This window comes from Triturus cristatus, chromosome 7, assembly GCF_964204655.1.
Source record: "Triturus cristatus chromosome 7, aTriCri1.1, whole genome shotgun sequence".
Taxonomy (NCBI): domain Eukaryota; kingdom Metazoa; phylum Chordata; class Amphibia; order Caudata; family Salamandridae; genus Triturus; species Triturus cristatus.
The window spans coordinates 816,919,907-816,943,731 of record NC_140590.1 but is presented as its reverse complement, the minus strand read 5'-3'; the positions used below and the strand labels follow the sequence as shown (position 1 = coordinate 816,943,731).

General features: G+C 49.1%; 1 protein-coding gene across 1 annotated transcript in view; it reads right to left on the bottom strand.

Annotated features, from left to right (window-relative positions):
- NDST1 (N-deacetylase and N-sulfotransferase 1) overlaps window positions 1–23,825 on the bottom strand; it is a 328,999-nt gene that overhangs the window by 182,173 nt on the left and 123,001 nt on the right. The window lies entirely within an intron of this gene.

The following is a 23,825-nucleotide window of genomic DNA, read 5'->3' as shown; positions in this document are numbered from 1 at the left end:
TTAAAGTAGCATCCAACCCACTGGGAAATTGACACAATGGCAGAATGACCAGTATGGCCCTACTAATCCATGGAAGCCTGGTACCTTGTTGATCATCCAATCCCAGGGCATGTAGGAACTGGCCTTTCCTCAACCTAAGTCAAAAAGCCACTGCACATCTAAGGTACAACTCAACAAAAACTCTGGCTTCCTTGATCCACTTAAAAAAAAAACTCAACACCCAATTCTATATAAACACCACTGCTGCCCCACTAGCAGAGGGACCAGAAACCTGTGCTTTCCTCCACCCCATGGTAAAATAAAACTAGTTCCTTTGCTTCCTCCGCCACATGGTATAATAAAACAAGTTCCTTTCTTCCCCACAGGTTTCAATGTCTCAAAGCTAAATGAAGACAACCCCATCCTAGCAGCTCAGCAAACGATAAGCTTGGGCTCTGACCTAAATATAAGGCAAGCAGGTCCTGCTCTTGTCTAGACTTCCCAGGTCAAACATGAGGCAAGAAAATCAAAAGTATCCCAAACTCTACCAGCCCAAATTACATTACCCCGGTTTCCATAAGACACCATTAGTTAGAGGTTATGAAAATCAGTTCATGAGAGATGCTCAATGAACTGGGTTTCTTTTTCACAGGAAATTAAGAGCAGAGTACTGGTGTACAGTAAGGCAGACAAGCTGGCAAAATGGTTAACAGTTTTCACAACACATCTGTTAAGAGTACTTTATGGCAGAGCTGAATTGGTAGAGCAATATGCATTTCCTGTGTTAGCATATCAATGTATGTTAGGAAGGTACAATTCTGCTGGCCTGTACGCGAACATCAGGGATATGGAGAGACGAGAAGTTAAATGAGACATTCTTATGTTAAAGGACAAGTTACTTACCTTCGATAACGCCTTATCTGGTAGAGACTGGCTCAAGCCACAGAACTTCCCTTTGAATTTCCCAGGCATCATGCTGCATCTGAAAGCCTTTTCCTCGAGCAATACTCTTGCGCGCCAGTATGTGGCATCTGTCATTTCTGCGTGACGTTGTCGGCGTCGTCTGCACCGGAAGTAAAGTCCGTGTAACCTATACAGGCGCCAACTCGGCTCACGGACGTCAGTTACTTTCACAACTTTCCATACCAGGAGCGCATTGCCATGAAGTGGTGTGTTTAGAACAACTAGGGCCCTGACCCTAAAAACTGTCTACAGTGCAGGGTGGATGGGTGGGTCGATAAGGAATCTGCAGCTAGATCATTTTTCTACCAGATAAGGCCTTACCGAAAGTGAGTAACTTTGTCCATCTGATAGAGGCATCTAGCCGCAGATTTCTTGCCTTTGAATAGATACCACAGCAATACCATCCCTGGAGGAGAGACTGCTGACAAGGCTAGACCAGGAAGTCCTGCAGTACAAAGGGGTCCAAAAGGTCCATCCCCTCGTACTTGGCTGTCCAGGCAGTAGTGTTTGGTAAACGTGTGCAGGGATGCCCACGTTGCGGCTTGTTAAATGTCGAGGACTGGAACTCCACGCTGCAATGCCATGGTAGCAGCCTTGGCTCTGGTGGAATTAGCCCTTCAGCCTTCAGGAGGTTGTTTTTTGACCAGAGCATAACAAAGTTGGATGCAGGAGACAACCCATCGTGAGACACCGCACAACGTTGCTTTGATCCAACATACCCCACAAAGAGTTGGTCATCCACCGGGAACTCTCAAGTGCAAGTAGAATGACAACACTCCAGGCAGTGTAGCCGTTCCTCCTCTTTAGAGGGGTGCATAAGAGCATAGAAAGTAGGCAAGGTGACCGATTCCCCTACTTGGAATGGTGATACTACTTTCAGTAAGAAAGAGACCCTAGTACCATGCATCAACTTATCAGGGAAGATGGGCAGGTAAGGAGGATTGTACGCCAGCCTGCAATCCTCTCACCCTCCTATCCACTCACCCTCCTGGCAGAAGCAATTGCTACTAAAAAGGCTGTTTTGATGGTAATCAGCCGGAGGGGACAATTGTGCAGAGATTCGAACGGAGCACACATCCGGAAGGTGAGAACCAAATGAAGGTCTCAATGAGGCATGATGAATGGAGCAGGGGGAACATATGTACAATTCCCTTAAGAAATCTATTTACAATAGGGGATTTAAATAAAGAGGGTTGGTGTGGCAGCTTCAAGAAGACAGACAAGGCTGAAAAGAACCCTTTAAGATTGCTCAGCGCAGAGCAATGCTGGACAAATGTCAAAAGAAACAACAAGACTTGAGAGAGGGGAGCAGAAGAGGATCACTGGATCTTTCTGTACAATATTCTACACATTTGTTCCACCGGCAGTCCTTTACCGTCTTGGTAGAGGGACACCAGACTGCCAAAATGACATTACAGACTTCGGGAGGAAGGTTGAATACCATCAACTGCTGCTGCTTAATCTCTACGCAAGAAGGCATAGAGTTGACAGGTTCCGGTGGAGGATCATCCCCTGCTGCTGCAACAATAGATCCTCCTAGAGGAGGCAGCCTGTTTGGGAGGATTGATGCTCAATAGGAGAAGCTCGGGATACCAGACTCTCCGTGCCCAGTCTGGAGCCACAAGAATGACTTGGGCTCTGTCACTCTTGATCTGCTTGAGCACTCTAGGCAGGAGTGTTATGGGCAGAAAGGTGAATACAGCCCATCTGACCTCCACTTAAGACAAAAAGTGTCTCAGAGCGACAGCTGCCTTGGAAAGGCAGTAGTGTTTGGTAAACATGTGCAGGGATCCCACTTAACTGCCTGGCAAATGTCAAGGACTGACACTCCAATCCTACGCACAGAAACTGCTGACATTGCACGTTCTCGACCGTGGCAAATAGATCTAACCAAGGCTCTCCCCACCACTGAAAAAGACCTTGCTTCCCCTCCAGATGGAGACTCCACTCGTGATCTGCTAGGCATCGACGGCTGAGTTTTCTGTCCTGGTGTTCAGAGAATCTACCAGGGATATGCCCTGCTGTTCCAACCATGTCCAAAGAAGGGCCTCTTGACAAAGGGTCCACGGTCCCACCCGCCCTGTTTGTTGCAGTACCACATGGCTGTGGGGTTGTCCATGAACACCTGAACCAGGTTTCCCTTTATGAAAGAAAAACATGTTTTCAATGTCAAGCGAAAAACTAGGAGCACCAGCAAGTTGATATGGAGTCCGGATTCCGCCAGACACCAGAGTCCTCTGATCTCCCCCACTCCCAGTTGGCCGCACCATCCCAGGAGTAACGCATGTGTCACTACTGTGTGATCTAGTTAGGGAAGGGAGAAGGGTCTGCCTCTGACCCAATCACAGTTCCCCTGATGCTGCGTCCACTTGAACTTCAGGTCCCACTGCAGAGCACGCATATGCCATATGGCATGTGTCACTAGGAGGATGCAGGAGGCCATGAGTCCGAGCAGCCTTAGAGACAGTCTCACTGAAATCCAGGAGAGGTGAAACATCTGTATCATAGCTGAATAAACTAGACTCGCCGCTCGGGAGGATAGGCCTGAAACTGCACTGTGTCTAGAACAGCTAAGATGAAAGGGCTTGTCTAAGAGGGAGTCCGGTGTGAATTCGGCACGTTGATAGTGAAACTCCGCAAAAGCAGAAGGTTTGATATACTCTGGAGGTGAGAGAGGATAATTAGGGCCGAGCTTGCCTTCAACAGCCAGTTGTCGAGATAGGGGAAGACTGGCACCCCTGATCTGCACAGATGAGTTGCGACCACTGCCATCACCTTGGTGAACACCAGATAGGTGCTGGTAAGGCCAAAGAGGAGCACAATGAACTGAAAGTACGAGTGGCCTACTGTGAACCACAGGTAACGTTGATGAGCAGGTAGGATGGGAATATGAAAATAGGCCTGCAAGTCGAACGCTACCATCCAGTCTCCGAAGTCTAAGGCAGACAAGACCTGAGCCAGAGTGAGCCTCTTGAACTTTTCCTTTTTGAGGAAGCAGTTGAGAACTCGCAGATCTAGGATAGGAATAGGTCCTTGTCCTTTTTCGGGACCAGAAAGTAGCAGAAAGTAGCAGGACTTGCAACCACAGCCTACTTCTGGTGCCGGAACTCTCTTGATTGCTCCCTTGGTCGACAGAGTCCTGAACCTCTTGTGTGCAAATTCAGACTATCGGAAGAAACCACCTGTCCGACGTGATGTTTTGTCAGCGGTAGAGGTGATGGCTGATCCTGCCAACAACTGGCCACTTAATGCCTTGAAGGGCCAGACTAGGAAGGTTTAGAAACTGCAGAGGGGAGGAGTGGACTGACATGACCTCTGGTCGCCCGACCCACTGGATCAAAAGGACCCGCGCTTACAGCCGTGCAGAGGTTGTGGAACTTGCGGAGTGGTCTTGTAGCCGGGATATGGCTGCCATGGCTAAAAGGTCCTTTAGCGCCCACGAAAGGCAGACTGGGAACAGGTGGCCACTAAGAGGCCCAAGTACTTGGCCGTAGCCCATGAGTCCTTAAAGCACTCCAGGAGCCATTGGTAACCTTGTTTCTGAAAAGACAGGTGCCATCGAAGGGGTTGTCCATAAGGAAAGCCTGAACATCCTCAGAAAAGCCAGAATCTGCATTGGTAGGAGCCGATCCGGCTCATCTGGGATAAGAATGGGGCTGATGCCAGCTGCCTCGGGAGTTTTGGAGCTGGTGAAGGTCGCTGTGGCACGACCGGCGCCAGTCTGGATCAACCACCGGATCCATTAGTGGGCGCCGGAGCAACCAGCGTGTAACTCAATGGAGCCTTCTATGAGCCTCCGGGGTCTAAAGGTGTGCGGGCGGTCAGGTCATCCAAATATGAGGCACATGGCATCATAAAATTCTTTAAGCTGGGAGGGGGTCACTCCAGCTTCTGGAAAGGCAGTGAAGAGCAGAGCCGATCCAGGTGCAGGTTCCGCAGAACGATTCGACTTCTTGTGTTTCTTATGACTCTTACTTGACCAACCCGATGACTGAGTGGAAGGACAAGGACTTAGGACTACTGGGGCCGACACCGGACCTTTCTCTTGACCGAGAATGAGATCTCCAGGGCAAACAGCAAGGTACCAAGCTCCAGGCCACAAGCGGCTTTAGGGACCACTCCCTCAAAGCTTTTGGATTCATGGCCCGGCAGTCGGAGCACAACTTCGAGTCCAGGTTAATCTCTAGGCACCAGAGACAAATTAAGTGTGGATCAGTAACAGACATGCCGTGATTGCAGTCGCCGCATGGTTTGAATCTTAAAGTCTTTCGACAAGTTTGGAAAAACCAATACACGAAAAATTGTTGACAAAAGGTCATAAAAAGCCTGTCAAAAAGTGACAGAGGGTAGCTCTCTTCACAGATCTGCGCTAGCTGGCGCAGAGATAATAGAACTGATATCAGCACGCCACGGCGGCGCCTATATAGGTGATGCGGACGTTACTTCTGGCGCAGATGACGCGCACGTCACACAGAGCCAACCAACGCCACCTACAAGGGTATTGCTTGTGGAAAAGTCTTCCGAATCCAACCTGGGAAATTCAAAGGTAAGGATCCTGTGGCTAGATTTCTTCATCAGATTAAAGCATTTTCTACATGCTTCAAGGCCAACATGTAGTTTAAAGACGGTAGAGTGAACCACAAAGTAGAGTCAACTTCAGTTCTATCTAGCATGTGGTGTAAGGAAGTGGAAATGTCAAACATTTTGCCGAAAGAAAAGGAAACGCATGCACAATGTGTATTAAATTGAAAGAAACTATATTATTATTAGGACATGTCCAGTTAAAAAATTATTTAAATTTCATTCAAAGGCAACACAAATACAAATTAAATTTTTGATGCTTCAAAAAGAAAAGATAGATTCGATGACTGGGTTCTCAGCACCTCCTAAGATTGGGTTGAGTGCGTACTGCTATTAATGTCCTGGCTTGGCTTTCCATAATCTACCTTTCTCTCTTTAACTGCAGTGTTAATATACGCCTGAATTATTGTGATTAGAAGAAATAAGGTTTTCTACCCAAAAAGCCAACACAACTGTAACCCAATATTTTATATAGTTGGGGCACAGTGAGCACGTGGCTCATGTCTGGGCATACCCTTGGCTACTCAGAGTGGTAAATCAAACAAATAAACAGCCGAAAACCGGTTTTGGGTTGCTGGTGTTCCAGCTCAGATAGGCTCTGACTTGGCAGTTGGGCCTTGATTGTTCCTATTGAGCAGGACCAAGGATCATTTGCACATGGCTTAGGTAGCATGGTGGGCAGAAAAACAACTACGAGTTGGAATGCTATCCCGAGCGATTGCCAGAGGTTAAACTATTTGTAAGCTTTCTTGCCATCACTGTGTGTGCTTGATCTCCTTCGAAGCACAAACGTTTTTCAAACCCCTATTCCCAAATTGTTATACTCATGGAAACTTAAAATTAGCAAAATTATAACCATCCCCAGACACAGAAAATGTAAACGTCTGGCTTCAGAAGAGAGATGTATTCGAATTTGAACAGCAATATATGATGCAAATGGCATCATCACTGCTGTGTGGGCCTGGTAAATTGACTAAGTGAGTTTAATTGCAGAGCATTGCATTGAATCCAGAATCAAGCCAAAACCCATCAAATCCATGATGTTGGTTTTGGAGAAGTGAAAGCATAAAAATGGCTGATATTACTACAGTCCAAGTGAGTGGTTGTTCTTAATCTAGTAAAAATTCGATTTTTTTTGTGTTCAAGTAAAGGATCACAAAGCTCCTCCAGATGGCAGGTCGCTGTCAATTGGAGACTTGAATTGATGATAGGTCTGCATCTTGTTTGGTTAAAAACCACGTGGACAGGAACCCATCTTTCCAGTTTTGATCAGCATTTTTTTTTTTAATGACCCATTCACATTTTCTTTACTTCTGTCATTTCAATTTGAAGCATACATGCATTGCTTACTGGCTCTACATGGATTAATTCTCTAATAATTAGAATCACATCCACAGCATCCAGTCCAAATGGTTTGGAGAATTCCCTTGGACTCTTTGCTGCTCTCCTATAGTGAAGTTTGAATAAAATGTCATCATGACACCCACGTCGAACAAGCAGGTCCAAAGAATAATTCGTAGCAAGTAGGAAACTTGCAGACAACCACTAGCATTGGACAAACAATTCAACCTCTACCCTACAATTTTTGCACTACTTCAGGTCGCCTGACACCGATGTATTCATGAACCAATAAGCTGGCCAGTCCTGGGCCACACTCTGCAGACCAAGGTCTGGACACTATTAAAATGCTAGTGATGCACTATCCTGGTGTGTGTTTCTATCACACTAGGCTTGTTGGTCATAGTATGCAAAGTCATGTGTTAAAATGGACACCGTCCAAAAGAACAGAGACCATGTCAAAATACAAATTCCTTCAGGATACTTCCGAGATTGTCTGGCCAGGCCTGGAAAAATCTCAAAGGAGGAAAGTCTTTGTGAAAGTAGTTTGGTACGCTGGAGCGCTCACAGTTTACAGAAAAGCAGACCGTAAAAATTGCACATGAAGTAAGACTAATCCTTTGTCAACTTAAATTATAATTTTCGTAACCACAGTAGTATGTAGAAAAAAAAACCCTTCATTTGAGAACGCGAGGCACCAATGATGCAATCATGGGCCAAGCTCACAGCACACTGTTATTTGAACCCCCTTCCGCCATGCTTAATTTCCCAAGTCCCATGAGCTGGTAAAATAGCTCATAAAGGCTTTAACACATAACCTCTTCTGACTTCCGTTAATAAGGGACGGTCAGCTTCAGTCTGATTCCGATGCAGTCACTTTAGTGTCTGCAACTCATTTGTAAACATTTATGAATATCTAGAGTCGCAAATCCACTGCGGATCTGACAGACCTCAAAATGAGATCTGATTTGCTGCCACCAGGACAGTGTCTGGGGCCAAACGCGTTTTTTTTTCCTTTTGCTGTGATTTTCATGGAGGATCTGCTGCAAAATAAAAAATAAAAATAAAAAAAATCATTAAAAAGTGCAGTATCCCATGCTCAAATTCTATGTCCCGGGATGTCGAACATTGTGGTTTCCTTGCGCACACTGGTGCAGGCATGGAATCCAGTGTTTGTTCTGACTTGGCGGGAGAAATTTCAAACATTTGGCCATGTGGGAGAAAACAATAAGTTGTCTCTCAGGGGGTAGGGGCATGAATAATGCTCCCGCCCACTTGGAGCGGACTTTTCATCAGTTTCCCTGCCCTCACTGAAGTAGACAGGGAAACAGATGAAAAGATAGCTTCCGCTCGAAGAGAGCAGCATTTTTAAATTCTCCCTACAGGCTGGAGGAATGCCGGCTCCCCCTGGAGGTGGGGAGCCGGTTGGAGCAGCGGGGGCCTTGCTTGGGGATCCCACGGCTCCTCCCAACATGGTGGGTGCTCTTTGTTGGCCAGGCCCCAGGGGATGGGGTAGCCGGGGTCAAAATCAGCCCAGGGAGGTGGGGGCTGCATGGCCACCTCCCACTTTGGACATAGGCCGGGTCCCAGAGGCCAAATTAGGCCCTAGCAGGAAGTCTGTGTGCATGCCTCCCACTTTTTGGAATATGGCAAGGCCCCAGTAGATGGGGTTCCCAGGGCCTAAAGGCTTGGCGAGGGGGACTGTGAGCCCCCTCCCCTTTATAGTGGCAGCCCCCGGGCGGTGGGGTCCCCAGGGCTGAAATCGGCATGGGGAGTGGGGCCGCTTGCCCCCTTCCTCTTTCTGTAATATGGCTGGGCTACAGAGGGGGTGTCCCCCGGGCCAAAATAGGGCAAGGGAGGAATGTGTGGGGGAGGGAGGGACACCCCTCTCTAAAAACAAAATAATGCTCCGGGCCCCAGGCGATCAGATTTTACACACTTAAAACCATTGAAATTCAATAAAGTTAAAGTTATAGTTTTCCCAAACTATAACTCATGCCCGAAGGTAACTATAACTTGCACCCTCGCCATGCACAACTAATTACCCCACATATATCAGTCATAACATCTTCTATGACATCATTGATATCACTGCAACGTTTGCAATAAAATTATTGAGAAGAAAACTGTGCATGGCGAGGGCGCGAGTTATAGTTACCTAGGGCACGAGTTATAGTTTATTGAGATAACTATAACTGCTGAATTTATAGTTGTGTGTGTAAAATCGGAGCCTAACTATAAAGTCTCTGTAGCCTTTGATTTTTAGTAAATTTTTTAAAAAATTAACAATTTCCTATAACGTCCCTACAGGCTTTGGTTTTTTCAGTGAACATATATCCACACACATATGAGTAGTCTACAGGATAAGAGCAATTGTGCTAACCGTAGCCTTGGAACTGAAACCAGAAACTGTGCGATTCTGGTAACATCAATCTCCCAGTGTCTGATATGGCTAATATGACAAACAATTTACATATGAGTAGTGCAAAAGACATGTAGTGTAATCTTATGATATTGTACCATTCATCATCGATCACTACCAAAAGTGATGTGTGTAATCATTGCACCACCTATGGCCTAATATACCGCATACAGTGTTTCTCACATTTTTCTTACAAATAAATGTGTTTACTGCAATCAAATAAATGAATTTAAATATGAAAGGAATTACTAGGGGCCGTGGCCTCGCCATCAAAAATGGAAGAAGCCTGTGTCTGCTCAGGCAGGCCATCCTGGGTATCACCTAGCAATATTGCCGAGCAGGCAACAGCAAATCAACCTTCATGCTCATCCTGACCACAATACAGAAGCGGACCCACATAGCAATAAAATAGAACACTCCCAACCACCAGAGATCCAAAGACCCAAAATGAGGAGCTGGCTACGATAGTCCCAGGATGGCATTTGCCCGAAACAAAAGGTGTCAGAGTCCCCGACCCTCTGACAGACTTGCTTGGTGGAAACACTACTTCCCCATGCTGTTCATGTGAAGCGGGTTCCCTTTGGAGGGGCAATCCTGACACTTTAGATGGAGTGGAGTTTGAAAGACGCCATACCTAGGGAGCGATGTTGCTGCAGCTGCGGCTGCCCGGGTTGGAGGGGGATCCGTACCTGTGTAGCGAGAGAATCTGAACTAGTCTCTCCAGGTTATCACCTGCAGCTGAGAGATACGTGGGGGAAACCTACGTAGGTGAAGCTGTGGTGTGAGGCAGTAAAGTCAGCTAGGCACCCAAGAAGTGTCAGAGCTATGCAGCTACTGCCTGGAAGCAAGAAGGAGTGAGGTTTTAGTACACTGCCATACGTGTGCCTGAGCGCCTGTCCTCCAGAGACAGAGGAGCCTCCAGAAAGTAGGGGGAGCAAGGTCCATGGGAGGTGTTCAGCACAGGGGCAAGAAAAGGTCATGTAGCATTGCACTCCCACCCCAAAACCAGACAAGAAAGGATCCCACCAAATGGAGGATAATCCAGGTGTGAATAAATACAGAGCCACAAGCAAAAAGCGTGATCGAGCAGCTACCAAAGAACTGCGGGGGGGAGGAGACCCGCAGGTGAATCTAAAAGCTCAAAGGAGGCTCTTTTCCCTGCCCCAGGAACAGACATGTCGTGGGGGATTCTTATAGTACATGGGGAAAAAAGAGGCACCACACAAAAGAACCAAACAAAAAAAAAAAAAAAAAAGAAAAAAAGAAAATCAATGATTGGTGGTATGGTCCTCCTAGTGACCCTGCATATGTATCAGAAAAGTGGGCCATGGGAATGTTCTTATTGTGTCTCATTTATATGGATGGAGTGACGAGTGGAAACTTCCCCCGGTAACAAAGCAGATTTGTACTATTTGGAGTTCTCCTCCCTCCGCCAGATGTGGAGCAGATTGATGGAACAGACACCTCTGTGAAAGGGTAGCCTACTTCTACAGGTAGACTTATTAGAGGGCTTCCACCGATGGGATCTCCACACTTAGGGACGTGATGAATCTGACTGTTCTAAAGTCCTTTCAATTTCTACAAACTAAATATAATCTCCACTGCAGCTAGTTCCATATGTTTCTCCAACTCCATCACGCCCGACTCCATAAATAGCATATAAAGAGGTCCCACCTGAATTTAGTCCATTACAGTGTTGATGGAAGACTTGGAAAACCATAAAGTAGCATGGATATATCAAACACTTTTATCCAATCAATCCTACGTATTCCAGGCTCTTAGGGCCGTGTGGGAGACAGTCTTGGGGATCCTCAAAAACAGGGACTGGACAGAGGAACGGGGGCACCTAGTGTTGCGGCAATAGCAGCATGCCTGCAGCTTACTCAACTCCAATATGTTCATAGAATCTACTTCATTTGGCATAAGCTCTGGCACATGGTCTGGGTGGCCTCTCCGACTTGTCCTTGATGTGGTAAAGAGGAGGACACATTTATACACAGTGTGGATCTGCCTGGCTGTGCAGCATTACTGGCGTCGGGTGACAACTTGTCTGGGTGAGGTACTTGCTTGGTCAATCCTAATGGATCTGAAACTCTCTGATGCATCTCACCAATGATTTGGGCGGTAATAAATATTGCTTATCCCCCTTATAGCTGGCCCTCACCTTGGTGAAACTAGACATGGCACAGGAGTGGAAGAATGTGCCAACCTCTCCCCCAGCCCCCATCCCTGGCAGTGTGGAAGAGTGGCATGGAATTGTATGGGGATCGAGGTGGCCGTATTTCAGGTTCCCCTGAGAAACACTCCAAGATATGGCAATATTGGGCGGATTACTGAGATATTGCTATAGAACTTGTGCGGCCAATTGAATTCCTCATTGGATGATGAAATCAGAGACTTCACGGGTTGAATGTTACCGAAATGAATATGGGACTTTCAGCAATTGATGTAGCTTTAAATACTGCTTGATTATTAACTGCTGGGTTGGGGGCTGGGGGAATCGTGTTTGCAGAAAGTTTTGACTTTCTTTGTATTCTTCCTTTACATTGTTAATTGTATGATCAGCCGTACGGGCTGTGTCCTCTGTTCAACAGCAAAATCAATAAAATAGGTTTTATTTTTTTTTATAATAATCAAGGCCATCCTGGAAGAACCTGATAGAGACCCAACACAAATTGACAGTACACAGGGTGGCTTCCCTTATCTAACAGTATAAACACCATACCAGATGTTCTAGTGCACGTCCACTTTTTTCAAGGAGAAAGAGAGGGCAATGTCAAAGGCAAGATAAGGCAGGCTTTAATGGTATGCAAATATATATCTTTCAAGACATCTTGATAATCACGCTAGCAAAAAGAATCTCTTTGAAACCTGTAAAGGATTTCTTGAGCGAGAATGGGGTGACAAATACATGGGGCCAATCCTTCTGAAGCTGCTTTAAATGGGAGAATTGACCTGGAAGAGGCAAGCGCTATTCTGGGTCTTTCCATGAACAAACCTGAAGGCTATCAGACAAGAGACAGACGGACACAAATCCCTGCTCATTATCAGTGTCAAAAAGTCTTGAGAAGACATAGCAACACCTACCCATGCCCAACGGAAATCTCAGCAGGCAGAGAGAAATTCCTCCGACAGCTGTTGCAAACCAGAAGATGCCATTATTAAGAAATTAACTACCACCTGCAATGCTTTTTCTGGTAGCTACTCTATCTAGCTGCAGATTCCTCACCTTTTGACTATGTGCTAGGCATATGACTGGATACGGAAACTTTTCAGCAGTTCCTCTGCGGGCCAGGAGGTGGCACCGTTTGGCATTGCACTGATGCCTTTTGGCTCCGGAAACAATGTGCAAAGCATATATAGATGCCACTCCAGCGTGCTGACGTCACCTACTTTCATGACTGCCCATGCCACCAGACAGAGCCCCAAAAGCAAATTGGTGTGACCAGTGTAAAGATTCCTAGACTTCGGATATTAACTGATAAAGGCCTATCATAGAACAGGCAGGAAGGAGGGTCGGTGAGGAATCTGTGGCTAGATTAAATCTCAACCAGACAGAGCCTTATCAAAAATAAGGAACTTGATCTTCTGCTAGAGACTTCTAGCCATAGATTCCTCACCTTTTGAGTAGATACCAAAGCAGTACCTATATAGAGGTGTGCAAGTTGATGGATTCAAATCAGAAAATTCTGCAGGACCGAGCTAGCAAAATGCCCCTGTTGGCAAACCAGACTATCCAGATAATGGTATTTCGAAAACGGAATAGAGGGATGCCCATGTAGCCACCCGGCAAATAAACACAGGAACTCCTATGCAAACGCCGTCCTTCTGGAAGCTGCTTTTTAGCCAGTGTGTAGCAGATCTTAATGCAGAGCATGATCCAGCAGGAGATGGTTCTCTTCTGCACAGCCTTGCCTTTCTTCACTCAAGAGAACCCCCACAAACAGCTTATTGTCTACTTGTTATTCATTGGTACGATGTATGTAGAAGCCAAGCACTCTCTTGAGGACCAAGTGATCGATTCCCTCCTCCTCCTTAGTAGGCGGAGGATAGAACAATGGCAGAGTGATGTTTGGATCGACCTGGAGCAGTGTAACTTTGGGAAAAAGCATTGAAAATGCAAGAGGTCTCGCGATGGTTTTATTTAAAGCTATTGGCATTGTAAATATTAACCCCTTCAGTGCCCGCCCCTTTCCCCGCCCTGTGCCGGCCGTTTCATTAGCGGGCGGGGTTTATGACGAGCTGGTCTCGTCATGGGCACAGCGCAACCGCGGCCCATGACGAGACCAGCTCGTCATGGGCATTGAAGAGGTTAATGTCAGAAACGGGAGGGAGGGTGGCGTGGGGGCATCACGGAAACGGGAGGGAGGGGGGAGTAAAAGGCACAGACAACGCTCAGGGACAGGGGGGAGTGAATAGCACGGACAACGCGCAGGGACGGGGGGGAAGGGGGAGTGAAAAGCAAGGACAACGGGAGGGAGGTAGGGCGGGCGGGAAAAAGAAGGCACCAAAGCAATGGAAAGGAACAGAGCCCAGACTGTTCATGCTGAAATATATAAATGGTGATTTTATATTTTAATTTAAGTATCTATGACAAAAGGTTGAAAACACTGTACAAAATACTCCTAAACAGCTGTCCCAGGTCAGCCCAGTTACTACAAAGCGCATTTATAAACAAACGGAAGAAAAGCAATTCAAAATTATGTACTACACGAAGGACAACCGTGACACAGCATAGGGATGGTTCCAAGGAGAGGTGAACAGTTTTGCAGGCAGCACGTTAGATGTTACCTCTAAAGACCGTTCTGATGTGGCGTAAACAATTCCAATAGGTCACTAGAATTAATGGGCAGCTTTTACAAAAAGTTTCCTTATTCATGCATGGCGGAATGGTGGTTTGAAGGGGCAAAGGAAAGGGGCTTTTATGTCGACAGCAGCGGAGCCACGGCTTCCCTCGACAACCCTCACGCACCAGGCAGTAAAGGGGGTGTGCACACAACCATACTTACTCTTCTGTTCAAAACAAAGCGTGGGAGGGTGAGGAAGGGGGCTCCTGCCATGGTAAACGGAAGGGGAGAGCATGAAGGCTGCGCAGCAAATGGTACTCCGCGATGTAAACACCAAGATATCGAGACAAGCTCACTCCCCTCTCTTCCTCGCCGCTGATGGCAGACTTTACAAAACAGAGCCATGATTCACCTGCAATGAACGAGACACAGCAAGGGAAGCAGTCGCCTCCTTTTGACAGGAGGCGGCCTTGGAAAACAGAAAAAACACGCCTCGGCAGAGAGCACACGATTTTCGAGCTGATTCCCAATTAATGAATTCTCACTGCATGGTTTCCCAATCCGATTGCTACACGCGAAAGCATGGTCAGAGAAGCTTTACATTGTACATAATAATAAACAAAGCTGGCAATAAGACTCAGTCGGCCTTATCAGCACCCCAAAAGCACCGATGGGGAGAACATATGGGAAGTTAAAAACATACTATTTCTTTAAATAAAAGTAGCTTACCCCCAGGCGCAGGAATGTGCATCAACTGTGTACTTCTATATTAAGGGATCGTATATCGTCTAACAGATCCTATCAGGTTGCTTCAGGCTGGTCCACTGCATTAACAAAGCGCTATCCCCCTCGTTTCCCTTAAGATAATGCCCGCTAGCTGGAATGTGCCTCAGACTGCTGGCACGAGATACACCGGCGTGAGTTAGGTTAATTTTATAACGCGCTGTGAGAACAGCCTTCTAAATTGACACATTTGTGGCCAATAGTGACAAGAGCGGTCTTGCCTTCCAAGGAGCAGCGGTGCGTCTGCTTTATCAAAACCACGCGTTTAATTACACCGAGGCTCGGTGTACATCAACTGTTAATTGATAAATCATGGTGCAACCAAACTAAAACAACCCTCCTTGTGAGTGCTGCCCCCACCCCTCCGTACCCAGTCACCCGTAGACACGCACTATCTCGGTATCATTCAGAGGTTCAAATCCCTGCGCGCTGAGGTCTTAACATTTAAGGGGGGCTGTGAACAATTGAAGCATGCTTACTTCAATTTCTTTGTCGGCATTGACATTTTTATACCCGCTTCTTGTATGACTAACAAGAGACTGACATGTCGGGAGACATGGTGAAACCGCATCCTATGTAGAGTTCGATAATGTGGTTTATAATCCCGAGCTGCATATTATTACTCCAGGGGCTCACGCACTCTGTAAAAATTAACTGTGTTCCGCATGGTGCGTGAACGGTTCTAAAGTACATCTGGAAATATAAATAAAGAAATTAGGAAGATGGGTCTCAAAAGTGGTCAACAGGGTGCAGTGCAGAAAGCCAAAAAGCATGCGCGACAAACACATCCACTACAACAACGTTCACAACCCCAACGAGACGGGTCCCACAGCCTGGTCTGACAGACAGACAGCAAAAGAGACACAATTGATGGACGGGAGGCAGAACAAATCAAACCATTTACACCCAGTCAAGAGATCTTCATTCTTTTGCTCACCATGCCACCCCAGCTTAGACCTGGCCATATACAAATCAGTCTTGACCCTGTGCCTCATGGGAACAGTCCAGTCCAGCACGAACTGCCAAGCAACAGACAACAGACAGACAGGCCTGACTGGCACATAGGCACCAAGCGGCAGACAGCTGCGTTAGGCAAACCGGCAGTCGGCAGTGTTGACAGAGTGGCAGAAGGCGGCTGGACGGAGACGCCGCGTGCCAGTGAGAGTGGAGACAACGGGGAGGGGAGTTGGGCTATCAGGCCAGCATTCTGACTCACGAGCAGATGGTCCTGTTTAAGACATGCGGAACAACGAGATGAGCGGCGGGGAGAGGCTGAGGAGAGCAAAGGAATGGTGGGAGGGAATTCAGATAATAAACATAAAAATTAACAAGTTGGGTGAACAAGTTTAAAATAAAAAATGAAAACACGAGTGCTCAGGCTTTAACTACCACTAAGGACGGAGTGGCGAAGCAGCAATCTACAATAACAGTTCAGCTAAGAACAGCGCTGGTAACAACGGCACTCTTGGAGCAAGTCAGGCGAACACGTTTAAAAAAAGTAATTTAAAAAAAAACATACAACTTAGAGCATCGCGCTTCAGTTGGAATGGCAAAAAGAAAGTGCTCCCTCACTTAAGGAGACAGTATCACGCCGCAAGTAAAGGATCCAATCCGGGTGGGCGGGGCCAAAAGTGGACAGGGCGGTAACATGGAGGGACTAGGAAGCCTCCTTTTCAATCCGAAGCCAGCGTTTAGCATGGAGGATGACGCCACCTAATCAAAAAGATGGGCGGGGCTTCAAGTCCCTTTCGGAAAGCGTATTGATGACAAAAAGCCCTCGCAGAGCGAGGAGCGCATGCGCCCTCCAGCGTCAGGTCTGCAACACCTATAAAGGATACCCGGGTTCACAGTACCAGTTCGTCTGGGAATGTGGTGGTGTACGGCAGGTTGTCACAAGGAGCTTGGAGCTCACTCACACTCCACGCATGTAATGGTACACTGTCTGGAGAGTGAGGAGCAGCTACGAAGCGGCGCAAATAGAGTGAGATTACAAACATGCAGAACAAGTTAAGAACCCATTCTAGTATGACAAAGGGAGACGGAGGAAAGAAATGTAAATCTTCCAAAAAGCACATTGATGGAGGACTAAAAGAGGGCTGATCTAGCAACCACAAAAAGGCTGAAAGATTCAAGGTTCCCTTTAACTGTGCCCACTGCAAGACCTTGTTGGGCTAAGGACAAAAACAAAAAAGTTAACTTTGCTTGGAGAAGAGACCACTAGGATAACTTGGGCCCGGTCTTCTTGACAATTCGTGCAGTAGTGGTATTGGTGGGCGGGCATACAGCAGTGCAGAGTTCCACTGGTGGTGGAATGAATCTCAAAGAGAGGTTTGCCTTGGAAACTCCAACATGTAGAAGTTCTGACATTACGTATTCTCAGCGGGGATGAAGAGATCGAGCCAAGATTCTCTCTATTCTGAAAAGAGACCTTGCACCATCTCTGGGTGTAATGGTCGCTCGTGATCCACTACATACTGACGAAGGACCTTGTCCACCCTGGCATTTACTGATCCTGTCATATGGTTCACCACCAAAATGATCCCTTGTTGATACACCAATTTTCCGGAGGCAGAAAGCATACTGGCACAGGGTCCATCACCTCAACCCTGGTTTGTTTGTTTGTTGCAGTTACACAGGCAGTGGTGTGGTACGTGAGCACCTGTAACAGCCTCTCCTTGATAGACGGAAGGCTTTCAATGCTAAGCAGAAGGTCCTTGGCTCCAGAAGGTTGATATAGAGCTATGATTCCGCAAGACACCAGAGGCCTCAGATCTTTTTCCAGATGGCCACCCCAACTCAGAAGGGACGCATCGGTCACCAATGAGATTTCTGGGTGAGGATTGGAAAAGAGTCTACAACTGACTCAACTGCGGTTCAGTAACCGCCACTGGGGATATTTTGCAGCATAATCTGATCAGAGAAGCACCCCCCCCCCCATTGATGTTGGGCCCAATGAGACTTCAGATCCCACTGTAGAGCCTGCATATATATCACCTAGTATGCTTGACTAGCAGGATGCAGGAGGCCACCAGTCCCAGAAGCTTAAAGTCAAGTGAAATCCAGGACCAAGGCTGAAATATTGGGCTCATGGCCTGAATGTCCTGGACTCCCTTTCTCGGAGGAAAGACACGAAACTGAACCATGTCCAGATTGGCTCCAATGAAGGGGAGTCTGAGAAGCAGGTGCAACTTTGGCATGTCGACAGTGAAGCACAAGTTACTACTTGTGTAACGATCTATCTGTAAGAAACATTAGTTAGGGATAGATTCCTTACTTTAGAATATCCCCAGGCATCAGACTGGATCCGAAACATTTTGCTAGCAGTACCCCTGCACGTCAGTAGGTTGCGTCCTGCGGCTCCGCGTTAGTCGCTGGCGTCGTAAGCGCTGAGATGACATCACAGAGACTACTTAGGTGCCACCCATGCATGCGGACGTCCGTTCTGTACACGACTTTACGCGCCAGGAACACAGAGCCATGCAAGAAACTGACCACTGGTGCCATGAAACTAGGGCCCTGAAAGGGGGATGACCTTAACCCTAGAATCAGTTTGCAGAACGGGGCGGATGGGTGGGGCGGTAAGGAATCTATCACTAACTAATGTCTCTTACAGATATATCGTTACACAAGTAGTAACTTGTGCATCTGAAAGAGACACGTTAGTGATAGATTCCTTACCTCAGAATAGATACCCCAGCAATACCAACCCCGGTGGTGGGTCTGCGAACAGATTACACCAGAAAGTCACAGAGAACAGAACGGCCAAAGAAACAGTCTCTCCGGACTTGACTGTCAAGGCAGTAATGCTTGGTGAACGTGTGCAGTGAGGCCCACGTAGCTACATGACAAATGTCCTGCAAGGGAACGCCGCGTCCCAAGGCAGTAGTGGCTGCAGTCGCCCTGGTAGAATGGGCACGCAGCCCCACAGGAGGCTCCTTCTTAGCCAAGGAGTAACAGGCTTTGATGCACAGAACGACCCACCGAGAGATGGTCAGCTGGTGCACGGCCCGACCTTTATTGGCGTCCATGTAACGAACAAAGAGCTGAACATCCACCAGGAACGGTTATGCACGCTTCAGATAGAAAGAGAGCGCACGTTTTGGGTTCAGACGGTGGAGCCTCTCTTCCTCCCTCGAAGGATACGGGGGCGGAAAGAAGGTGGGCAAAGTGATGGTCTGCTTGATGTGGAAGAGCGTGACAACCTTTGGCAAGAAAGAAGGACAGGTCCTCAACACCACCTTGTCCGGATGAACAGAAAGGAAAGTAGGTTTAGAAGAAAGAGCCTGGAGCTCACTCACTCTTCTGGCAAAGGTGATAGCTACCAGGAAAGCCGTCTTTCGAGTGAGAAGACGTAAAGGACAGTTATGAAGGGGCTCAAAAGGAGCACACATCAGAAAGGTCAAGACAAGATACAAATCCCAGGGAGGCATTATAAAAGGCACGGGAGGAAACATGTGCGTAATGCCCTTGAGGAAATGGTTAACCACCGGGGACTTAGAGAGAAGGCTGATCTGGAAACCTTAGAAAAATGGAGATGGCCGAAAGATAACCTTTGAGAGGGCCCAGAGCAGAGCCCTGCTGGGCCAAGGATAGAAAGAACAGAAGGACCTCAAAAAGAGGGACAGAAAGGGGATCCACAGCCTTAGCTGTGCACCATGCCACAAACTTGTTCCACCTGCAGGCGTATACTGTTTTAGTGGAGGGACGCCTGGCTGCCAGAACAACATCACAGACTTCGGGAGGAAGATCGAAAGCTGTTAACTGTCGCCGCTCAATCTCCACGCATGGAGGTGGAGGCTGGACAGGATCGGGGGGAGGATCGCCCCCTGCTGTTGCAACACAAGATACTCCGGAAGAGGCAGACGGAACGAGGGAATCGATCGCCATGCTGAGTAGCTCGGGATACCAGTACCTTCGTGCCCAATCCGGAGCCACAAGGATGACTTGGGCCCGGTCGCGCAGAGTCTTCTTCAGTACTCTGGGCAGAAGTGGTATAGGTGGAAAGGCGTACAACAGACCGCAACTCCACTCACGACGAAAGCGTCGCCGAGCAAGTGCCACCTTGGAAATTACAACGCGCAGAACTGATGACAATGCGCGTTCTCTTTGGTGGCATATAGATCTAACCAAGGCTCTCCCCACAGCAGAAAGAGACCTTGCACCAGGTCCGAGTGCAGACGCCATTCGTAATCCATCAAGCATCGGCGGCTGAGTTCATCCGCCCTGGCGTTCAGAGAACCTGCCAGGTGTTGAACCACCAAGGTAATGCCTTGATGTTCCAGCCATGACCAGAGGCGCAGAGCCTCCTGACATAGGGTCCACGACCCCACTGCGTCCTGTTTGTGGAAATACCACATGGCGGTGGTGTTGTACGTGAATACCTGCACCACACTTCCCTGGACAACGGGAAGGAATGCCTTCAGTGCAAGACTGATCGCCCGAAGCTCCAAAAGGTTGATATGGAGTCGGGACTCCACCGGAGACCAGAGGCCCCTGATCTCCGCCTCCCCCATGTGGCCACCCCATCCCAGGAGGGACGCGTCCTTCACCACTGAGTGCCCCAGTTGGGGTAGGGAGAGGGATCTGCCATTGACCCAATCACGATTCATGAGCTACCACTGCAATTGCCGTGAAGTGCCCTCCGAGATCTGGACATGATCGGTCAGGTTGCCCGGATGCTGCGCCCACAGGAACTTCAGGTCCCACTGCAGAGCCCGCATACGCCATCTGGCATGTGGCACCAGTAGGATGTAGGAGGCAATCAGGGCCAAGAGCCAGAGGGTCATCCTGACAAAGCCGGGATAGAGGCTGAAAGATCGGAATCATAGCCCGAATATCCCGGACTCACTGCTCGGGAGGATAAGCCCGAAAAAGCATTGAATCCAGAACCGCTCCGATGAAGGGGAGCTTCTGAGAGGGACACAGGTGCGACTTCGGCACGTTGATGGAGAACCCCAGCAAATGCAGGAGGTCAGCCGTAGTCTGAAGGTGGTTGACGACTGCCAGGGGCGAGCCCGCCTTAAGCAACCAGTAGTCGAGGTAAGGGAAGACTGACAGCCCTGACCTGCGCAGGTGACCAGCGACCACCGCCATCACCTTCATAAACACCCACTTGTCTGAAGTGATAGCGTGCCAGTGGGAGAGATTAAGGCGGACCCTGCCACCCACCGGCATGGAATGCCCCACAAGTTTCGGATTAGGAAGGTTTGGATCCTGAAGCGGCGGAGGTGGACTGACCCCCACGCTGATTCCCAGACCTGCCCCTGCGGAAACAGTGGCCATGCCGAGGCTGGTTCTGCACAGGCTTGCTGAAAGAATGGACCTGGACGCCCCTTCCGTTGCCACAAAACGAACGAAACCCAGGAGTGGCTGGGCTTTTTGTGGAAAGACCTAAGGACTTGGCCATGCTCCGCGAGTCGGCCTTATCGCCATCATAGGGCATGTCCATGAGTGAGTTTTGGCGAGAACCCGGTAGACCTGAGCCAGGCGTGGCGACGAAGCGCCACAGTCGTAGAAATTGCTCTACCTAAGAGCCCGCAGTGTCTAAACCACACCGAATGGCGAACTTAGCCGCATCTTTACCTTCTGTAATGGCTTGGGACAACACAGCTTGGGTCTCAAGGCACTGAGGTAACACCTGCGCAACTGTGTCCCACATGGGAATAGCAGCCAAATAGGGAGGCGGTGTTCACTGATCGCAGCCCCAGGCTAGCCGAGGAGAAACAAACGTTTACCTAACTGTTCCAGCTTCTTAGAGTCCTTATTCGGCGGAACCGTGGGAAAGGCACTCTGCAACGTCGAAGCTTGAATGACCAGGCTCTCAGGCGTAGGATGAGAGATCAAAAAAGCGGGGTTACCCGGCGCCGGGCGATGACGCCTGGCGACATTCTTATCCACAGGTAAGGGCGTTGTTAAACGGGAGCAGGGGCTCCGACAAAGTGGACGCCATCTGGAGCACCTCAGTAAGGAGGTTAGTTTTGAGGGCCACTGTAGGGAGATCAGGGTTGAGGACATCAGCTGCCCGACAGAGTACCATCGCATAGGAGGCACCCTCCACCATGGTAGGCGGGGGAGAGGCAAACCCCGGGTCAGAGGAGATGTCGAGGTCGCCGGCATCCTCCAAGTCATCCGACCAGTCCTGCTCGGAGTCACAATGATGGGCAAAAGGGTCCTTGGACCCCTCCCAGTCGTCCTCCACCTCCGTCGCAGGCGGAACAGACCGCGGCGGCAGAGCAGGAGCCGGAGAAGGAACAAACGGCGTCGGAACGGTGCCGACCGGGGCCGAGCTGGCGCAGTGTCCCAATGCAGATCCCAGATAGGAACAAAATGGTGCTGGAACCTGGGCAATGGCAGAACAAATGGCACCCACTGCGGCACCGGAGGCGGAGCCGATGGTGGCGCTGGGGCCGGAGTCAGCAGGATCCTGTGGCGCCGAAGCTGGATCTGCCGGCGGTCCAACAGGATCCGAACACGGGACCACTGGGCCCGAAGGCGTGCCGGCGGGAGCCCGAGGCCTAAAGAGGCGGTCCATGGTAGCAAGAAATTCTTGCACCTGTGCGGGAGTCGCCGACGGACCCGTGTAATGTGGGTAGGCCGCAGGACTCCCGGGCTCCAAAGGAGCCGCCGGGGCAGAACTCCGGTCCCCCTCGTCCGAATCCGGGGACCGACGGGGGGGACGTCGGAGAGCGAACACGCTTCGACTTCTTTTTGGGTTGTCTCTTACCCAAATCTGAGGGTGGAGACTTGTAGCCCGAGGAGCGATTACTGTGGCCCCGCGAGCGTTCCCTGGACCGGGAACGGCGCTGGGACGAGTCCCGGCACTCCAGCAGCTTCCGGTGCCGCTCCCTCAAGGCCTTCGGGGCCATGGCCCGACAGGACCGGGAGTCCTGGCCGGTCTCCAGGCAGTAGAGGCAGACATCGTGGGGGTCCACCATCAACATGTTGCGATGGCAGGCCCCAAAAGACTTAAATCCAAGCATCCCTACGTGCACCAGGAAACTAACGTGAACAGGAGACAAAAGTCTCAAAAGAGTTAGTCAAAAAGTGACTAAGGTATGTGCTCTAACCGGATCTGCGCATTCTGGCGCGGAAAAAGAAAGAACTGACGTCAGCGGGTGGTGCCTAAGTAGTCTCTGTGATGTCATCTCAGAGCTTTCGACGCTAGCGACGGACGCGGAGCCGCAGGACGCCACCTGCTGACGCGCAGGGGTACTGCTCGCAAAACTTTCCGGATCCAGTCGGACGCCTGGGGATATTCTAAGGTAAGGAATCTATCACTAACGTGTCTCTTTCAGATTCCACAAACTAGACAGGTTTGCCGCAGTGTGGAGGTGGTCGATTGCTAGGGGCAACCCTGCGTTCAGCTGCCAGTCGGCAAAGAAGGGGAAGACTGGCACCCCTTACCCCTGAATATGTGCTATCACCACCACTTTAGTGAACACCCAAGGGGCACTGTCGAGACCATAGGGGATCAAAGCAAACCAAAAACGCTCCAGTCCCACCACAAACCGAAGGTAGCACCAATGGGTCTCCAGGACAGGTGTATGGAAATCCAGCCTCCATGGTCGAGGGAAGGCAAAACCTCGGCCAGTGTGAGGATTTTGAATGCTTCCTTCCAGAGGAAAGCAAAAACCAAAGGAAATGATGGACAGAGTGTTGAACATTGCAAGCACTCACCCCCAGTCAACTGATCTGGGTTTAATCCATCACCGTTCTTTAGCCCACTCTGCCACCCCAGTTCAGACATGGCCATATGCAAATCAGTCTGACCCTGTGCCTCATGGGAACAGTCCAGCCCGAACTGCCAAGCCATGGCTTCCCTGGACCGGAAACAAACTTCCTAGGACCGGTTTCTGGCATTTCAGCCGTCTTCAGCCAGGCTTGCTTGAATCCAGTGGCAAAGTGAGCAAGGGACTCACGTCTGAGCATACCCTGCCAACGTATGGCAGGGTCAGACTGATTTGCATATGGCC